The following is a 7,284-nucleotide window of genomic DNA, read 5'->3' as shown; positions in this document are numbered from 1 at the left end:
GACTCCTGTGTCGCCGAGGATGTGGTGGAGAGAAGGAGCAGAGCAGATCGTGTCCCAAAGGAGCCTTGGGAGCAGCAGCGTCCAGGCCTGGGGCAAAGGGAACAGCCAGTGGAGGGCTGATGGGGTTTGGGGCAAGGAAATGCATCCCTGGGAAAATGATAGGATCGTTTAGGTGGGAGCGTCGTTGTCCCAGCGCTGCCAAGGCCACCGCCGAGCCATGTCCCCAAGTGCCACATTCCCACGGCTTTTAAATCGCTGCAGGGATGGGGACTGCACCACCACTGCATGACCTTGACAACTCTTTGGTGAGGAAATTCCCCCAATTTTCCAATCTAAACCTCCCCTGGTGCAACTTGAGGCTGTTTCCCCTTGTCTCATCACTTAGGGAAGAGTCTGACCCCAACAGAGAGGGCAGCTCCGACATTGCCATCAGGGAACCGACTGCTGACACCTGCCTGCCTTAGGAACAGCTTTGCCCTAAATTAGCTTAATCAGCTAATGACGATAAAACGCAGCTCACCTGGGGTTGTACTCTCTGCTGTGTGTCGGGCTGAGCTGCAGTTCCCGCAGGAATCCTAAAGATACATCCCGCTTATCCACCTGCAGCGCTTAAGCCGAGCGGAGAAATTAAAAAAAAATTTATATATTTAATCTTTGGGACAGACAGGTACCACGACGAGTCCCTGCGGCCCGCGAGCATCACCTGCGCATCCCGGGCGGCTCCGGGCGTGGGACACTCCACGATTGCCCTCTAGTGGCCCCCGGCCCGTGCCAGGGGCTGTCCCGGCCCCGGGGGCTGCGGGGTTCTGCTCCCGACCCACCCTGTCCCCCCAGCCGGGATCCCCACCCTGCTCAGCGCAGCCTCGCCCGGCGTGGCAGAACCGGTCCGTGTCCCCTGAGTGTCCCCTGGGCTGTGCCAGGCTCACAGCACCCAGTCCGTGTCCCCTGAGTGTCCCCCGGGCCGTGCCAGGCTCACAGCACCCAGTCCGTGTCCCCTGAGTGTCCCCTGGGCTGTGCCAGGCTCACAGCACCCAGTCCCTGTCCCCTGAGTGTCCCCTGGGCTGTGCCAGGCTCACAGCACCCAGTCCCTGTCCCCTGAGTGTCCCCCGGGCCGTGCCAGGCTCACAGCACCCGGTCCCTGTCCCCTGCTGTTCCAGGAGCAGCTGCTTTTAGGATTGGGAGTTTTGCCAGGATTTGGCGTGCAGCACACCTGGCTGTGGTGTCCCCACCCCACCTTCTGGGGTGTTTCCCAGCCTGGGAGGTTCCCTCAAGCAGGGAATCTCAGACTTGAGGTTTGGGAGGTTGGTTTGAACAGGGAATTCATTTTGGAATACTCCCTAGCTTTATTTTAAATGTATTATTGTGGAATAACCCAATCATTTAGGGTGGAAAGAGCCTTTAGTGTCGTTGAGTCCAACCATTCCCTCAGCACTGCCAAGGTCACCATGAAACCCTTCATGTCACCACAACCCTTCAGGAATGGTGACAATCCTGTGCCAGGGCTTGATAATCCTCCTGGTGAAGAAATTTCCCCCAGTATCCAACCTGAACCTCCCCTGGCACAGCCTGAGGCTGTTCCCTCTCCTCCTGGTGGTTGTTAGCTGGGAGAAGGGAAGGATATTTTAATTAATTTAGGGTAAGGAAGCTGCTGCTGCTCCTGCCAGCACGGCCAAGAGGGATCCCCAGTACCCACTGGGATCCAACAGAGTCTCCCAACACAAGAAACAGGAGAAATGGAGAGGTAAACCCAGGGAAGAAGGGAACTTTTCAAAGGGAATGAACTTTGTGGGATTGCTGGAGGGAGAGAGAGGCTGGGGAATCACCACAGATTTTCAAGAGTGCTGGAAGAACCATGCACGGCACATTTTGCCCATATTCACCCTTCCCCTTTATCTTAACACATAAGGACCTTCTGGAGAGCAGGAATATCCAGCCATTCCCAGAGTTGTGTTCCCAAAGTGTTGTTCTGAAGGAATCCATCCTCTGCTGGGGCTGGCTGTTGCTATTCTGGTCCCTGCAGTAACAGGAACTGTTTGCGTGACTTGTCAGGAACTTCTTCACCCCAAACATGAGATCATTTATAAATAAATCCAGTCCTGGCAGCGCTGGAAACGTGAGGGATAAAGGAAGGTTTCCCTCCTTGGTGTGATGTCCCCAAGGGGCTGCAGGGGAGGGAGAGATGTGGTGTCATCCCATCTTCTGGAGAGGGTTGAGATCCCAGGCTCTGCTGTATGTAGGACAGGGATCGTGATCCCTGTGTGTCCCACTGCCTGACACTGCCTAGATAAGACTAGAAAGTGTGTGGAATTTTTTAATATGAAGGTGCCACTGAGGAAAAAAACTATAGATAACACCTTTTTCCCCCAAAACTAAGGGCAGAGAAGATATGGGATCACATCAGCAGCGTATGCAAAGCACAGCCCAGCCCCTGACACCGAGTATGAACTGCAGCCACAGGTGCCAGGTAAGGGGGAAATGAAATGGGGGATGTGGGTTGCACAGAAAAACACAAGGGAAGGGGGAAAGAAACAAAAGGAGAGACTGTGAAAGTGATTCAGAAAGTCAGAAGACCACGTGGGGGTAAAAAAAACCCCAAGCCAGAACAATAATGGGGGAGAGGAAATAGTTGGAAGAAAGCACAAAGCAGTGAAGCCATTGCAGAGGGTTTATTGTTCTCACCTGGGGTGTTTTATGGTCTCCATCCCCTGAATCTGTCCCTGGGTGACTGTAGGGTTTCATTAACTCCCTGTGTGACTCCCTCAGGAGTTTTATGGCCAGGACAGACCCCAGTGGCCAGCACCACGCAGAGCCAGTGTCCCAGCAGCCCACAGGTGTCCCCAAGCCACACCAGCACGGGGCCCATCGTGGCTCTCTGGGCTGCTGGTTTGCACATGCTGTTGCAGCATCCTGGGTGATGTTTCCATTCCTCCCCTGGGAGTTTCCTGGAAGTTTCCATTTCTCCCCTGGAAATTTCCATTCCTCCCCTAGAAGTTTCCTGGAAGTTTCCATTCCTGCCCTGGAAGTTGCTGCCCCGTTGGAGCAGAAGAAGAGCACAGGAGACTCCCTTAAAGCTGATTTTGCAATGCAGGAGTCACTTTTATCCCTTCCCACAGGCAGAGGGGAGGGCATGAGGAGGTTTTGGTGAGGGAGTGAGGAGCTGGGACAGGGACAGCTGAGCCTGCCCACACCTTGTGCCTGCATTTGAACTTTTCCTTCCCAGGGAGAGCAGGGCTGAGGGAATCTCATTTCTGAAGCTGCAGGGTCTGATTTTCCCCCCTCAGTGAGCCCAGTGACACTTCTGTGCCTTTCAAACACCAATCTGGATAACCCAGCTCCCCCCTCTGAGCCTGATCCCTTATTTCAATCCCCCCTAGAGGTTCCCAGACCCCAAACCAGTTCCCCTGTGCCACCTAGGCCCTTCCCTGAAATCCCCCTCACCCTGGGCTGCCTGAGGAGCCCTTTCCATGGATTCCCAGCCCAGCTGCTGCTCAAAGCCTGCTGTGATGCAGTGCCAGCCCTGGGAGCAGAGCTCAGGGCATCTCTCCTGCCCACCAGCAGCCAAGCCCTGCAGCACAAAAGGGGCTGTGTGGCTGCTGTTTGCCCTCAGAGAGCTGCAGGAAACTTGGCTGGGAGAAAAAAAAAAGGCTTCAGAAGCTCCTGGGATGGGTGGGATTGATGTTAAGCTGAGCTCAGGAATAAAGGGAATCTTGAGTGGGAGCAGAAGGGATGTAGGAAAAGGGGATTTCTCTCCATGCAGCAATTCCCTGTGCACAGCTGCAGTTTATGTCCTCATAAATTGCTTTTGTCACCTGCAGGAGGCTGATCCTGCTCAACTGAGAAAACACCTTGGGTTCCTGAGGTGGTCTGGGGAAAAAAACCACCTCAGCCACGTGTTTTTAACCTGAATGTCTTTTAGATCATGGAGGACAGCGAGAAGGATGAAAAACCCCAAAACCCTCTGTGAAAGAGGGCATGGTGCACATATCTGTGAGTTACTGAGCTGCAGAACAAAAAGGTGGCTGTTTGGAAAGAGGGGCAGAGCGAGCTTAAAGGCACAGAACATGGAAAACATGGAAAACCTCTCCTTGGAGAAAGGGAGGCTCTATCCCCAGGACATTGTCCCTGGACTCAGGTAAGAGGAGCTTCCCAGGGGATGAAAAGCCTTGCTGTGGATTTATTCCATGCCAAGGGCTGGGCTGTGGGCTCTTTCAGCTTTGTGGTTCAGGGCAAGCTCTCCCCAGTCTGCTGAGCGGGGCTGGGCCAGGGCCAGGGGCTGTGGGGTGCACAGAGCTGGCATTGAGAGCCACCAGGCTGCCAGGCAAGCCTGGCTCTCAGCTGCCCTCTGGGCAGTGCCTGTGCTGGTGGTCCAAACCTCAGAGCTTCACTGTGAGCGTTCCCAGGCGGAGAAAGGCATGGGGAAAGCTGAGGAGGGTTTGCCACAGCATCTCCAAATTCCTCTGCCAGTCAGATCCATGCCAGGGCTTCTCCTGCTTGTTGATGCTGTCCTGAGCTCCACCAGCAGCTTAGGCTGGGAAAAATCCTTAAGAATCACCTCGAGGGAGATGATTCCCTCTGTTCTGCCCTGCTGGAAGCTCAGCTGGAGTGCTGCACCCAGGGCTGGAGTCCTCAGCACAGGGAAGGGTGGGTCTGTCAGAGCAGATCCAGAGGAGGCTACAGAGATGCTGCCAGGGCTGGAGCTCCTCTGCTCTGGAGTTGGGAGAGCTAAGAGTGCTCACCTGGACAAGGGGAGCATCCAGGGAGATGTCAGAGCCCTTCACAGTGCCTAAAGGGGGATTATAAAAAAGTGGGGAAATGACTTCTTCCATGGGCAGATAGTGATAGGAAAAGGGGGAATGGTTTGAAACTAAAAGAGGAGAGATTTGGATTGGATGATAGGAGGAAATTGTTCCCTGGGAGGGTGGGGAGACCCTGGCATAGAATTCCCAGAGAAGCTGTGGCTGCCCCTGGATCCCTGGGAGTGTCCAAGGCCAGGCTGGATGGGGCTTGCTCTCCTGGCCCTTGGCTGCTCCCAAATTCCCTTAGCCCCCAAAACCCTTTGCCCCTCCTTTTCAGACATTTGCCTTCCTGTGCCAGACTGCCTGGAACTGTAGAATAAATCCAGACTGCCCCCATTCCCTGGAAGAAAGCAGCTCCTGCCCCTCATTCTGTGCTCTCCCCTTTTCCCTTCTCCACCTCACAGCTCTCCAGGAAATCTCCTGATTGATGATTTATGGGCAGTAAAAGCCTGACTTGGGACTTGTTTTTGCAAAGCCTCAGGGGGTTTTGTGAGTCACCCCTGGGCTCAGCTTGCCTGGAGGTGTTTCCTGCTGGTGGCTGCAGGTGGGGTGAAACCATGGGAATGATCCAGGGCTGAAACCATGGGATTGCTCCAGGGGTGAAACCATGGAAATGATCCAGGGCTGAAACCATGGGATTGGTCCTGGGGTGAAACCATGGGAATGGTCCAGGGGTGAAACCATGGGATTGATCCAGGGGTGAAACCATGGGATTGATCCAGAGCTGAAACCATGGGATTGATCCAGGGGTGAAACCATGGGATTGATCCAGGGGTGAAACCATGGGATTAGGGCAGGGGTGAAACCATGGAATTAGTCCAGGCACCTTCTGTGGGCACAGCAAGAGCAAAACCAACCCGTGAGAGCTCTGGAGTTGAGGATGGCTCTGAGCAGAGCTAGCCCAGCTGCAAGCCATTCTCGGGACAAACTCACTTTTGCCACCAAAATTCCATATAACTTTATGGCTCTGCTCTGTCCCTCCCGCCTCGGCCGTGGCTGAATAAGGCAGGCTTAGGGAATGGGCTGTGGCAGGCTGTGTGTTTCTGGGTGATTATGGCATGTGACGGAAAGCAAAGAGCTGGAGGCAATAATCCCCTGGAAACACATTGCCCCGGGGTGTCTTGTTACCTCCTGAAATAAAATTCCAAATGGGAAACTAATGAAAACAGGCGAGAGCTCCAGCCGTAGGGAGGGCAGGACTGCCAGGGGATCAATCCTCCAGCCCCAGGCTGAGGGATCATTTGTCAGCACCCACTCCCCACCCCTGGGTGCTGCTGACAGCCAGGCCCTGCATGCTGCTGCTTCTGCCCCCAGGATCCCGGGAAAAGCAGATTTTCCTTGTGAGATGAGGGGTTCACCTGGGCTCTGCTCAGCCCAGCTCACCTGGGGGATGTTCAAGTCCCTGGAAATATAGAAAGCCTATACCCTAACCCTAACCCTGGGCTTTGATGGTCTCAGTGGGTTCTTTCCAGCTCAGGATATTCTATGATTCCTCTTTTATTCCTTGTATTTAAGGTGGAGCATCCTGTGGATTGTTTGGGATAATTATCACTAGTTTATTAACTGGGAAGAGTTAACAATTAATCTCACAGCCTGAGAGATGTAGAATTTCAGAATGGAGAGGCTGAGAGACTTGACTTTTCCTTAGCTCTCCATCTCCTGGCCTCCACTCACTCCTTTTCCAGGCAGCAGGAAGTTTTTCTTCCAGACAAAGCTGGGAACAACAGCTCAGGGATTTCCCTGCAAGCACAGGATTAGGACTCTCCCGCTTTTAGGACAAAGCCAGGAGTGACCCAGTCTGAGCTCAGCGTGCACCTTGAGCACGAGGTTGGACTTGAAACCTCCCAAGGATCCTCCTGAGCTGACATTTCCATGATTCCACAGCGATTCCCTGTCTTTTGGGGGTGTTGAGGAGCACAAGCTGCCTCCCATTTCCATGAGATCCCATCCCTGAGGACACCATTCCCACCAGCACCAGGCCACAGCTCTTCCCTGCTGTTTGATCTCTTTTCTCAGCCTCCTCTGCAGCAGAGAAAGGGTTGATCCAGAGGTTTGTGGGAAGACTTTCACCACCACGTGTGGGATATTAATAATATTTTTAGGATTGTGAAGAGAATTCCAACTTTCCACGATGAGGAATGTCACCTGCTCCCTGTTCCTCTCCCTACAGGAATAGCCACCAGCAGGAGAAGATGCTGAGAAATTACATCCCAAGGTTATTTATTTCCTCTTTTTCCTCTTTTTATTTTCCCCAAGCTTAAGAAAAACACCCAAAAAACCCCCAATTTTTTTCCCCCTTCTCACATCAACAGGATTTGCCAAGTGAGGATGGATGGATGGAGGACCAAGATGTTCCACCCCAGAAAGGTAAAATGGCTTTGATATCTCACAGGATCCAAGGTCTCTTGGCAAATTTTGGGCTTTTCAGGAAAAAATATTTGCCACCAGTCGGATTTTCTCAGCTTGCTATGAATGGATTATTTTCTAT

The 7,284-nt window shown here is 53.3% G+C and overlaps 1 long non-coding RNA gene across 2 annotated transcripts; it reads left to right on the top strand.

Annotated features, from left to right (window-relative positions):
• Positions 1-2,375: 2,375 nt before the first annotated feature.
• LOC146430432 (uncharacterized) lies at positions 2,376-7,074 on the top strand. Of its 2 annotated transcripts, none has more exons than XR_014855382.1 (3): positions 2,376-2,464; positions 3,917-4,132; positions 6,967-7,074. It is a non-coding gene; the product is annotated as an uncharacterized LOC146430432 (long non-coding RNA). The 2 variants fall into 2 exon arrangements; XR_014855381.1 differs by having other exon boundaries at positions 6,909-7,007.
• Positions 7,075-7,284: the final 210 nt, after the last annotated feature.

This window comes from Lichenostomus cassidix, chromosome 15 (assembly GCF_008360975.1).
Source record: "Lichenostomus cassidix isolate B80296 chromosome 15, HeHo_3.0, whole genome shotgun sequence".
Lineage (NCBI taxonomy): Eukaryota > Metazoa > Chordata > Aves > Passeriformes > Meliphagidae > Lichenostomus > Lichenostomus cassidix.
Note: the sequence above shows the minus strand (reverse complement) of the source record. Positions and strands in the feature narration are given on the sequence as shown.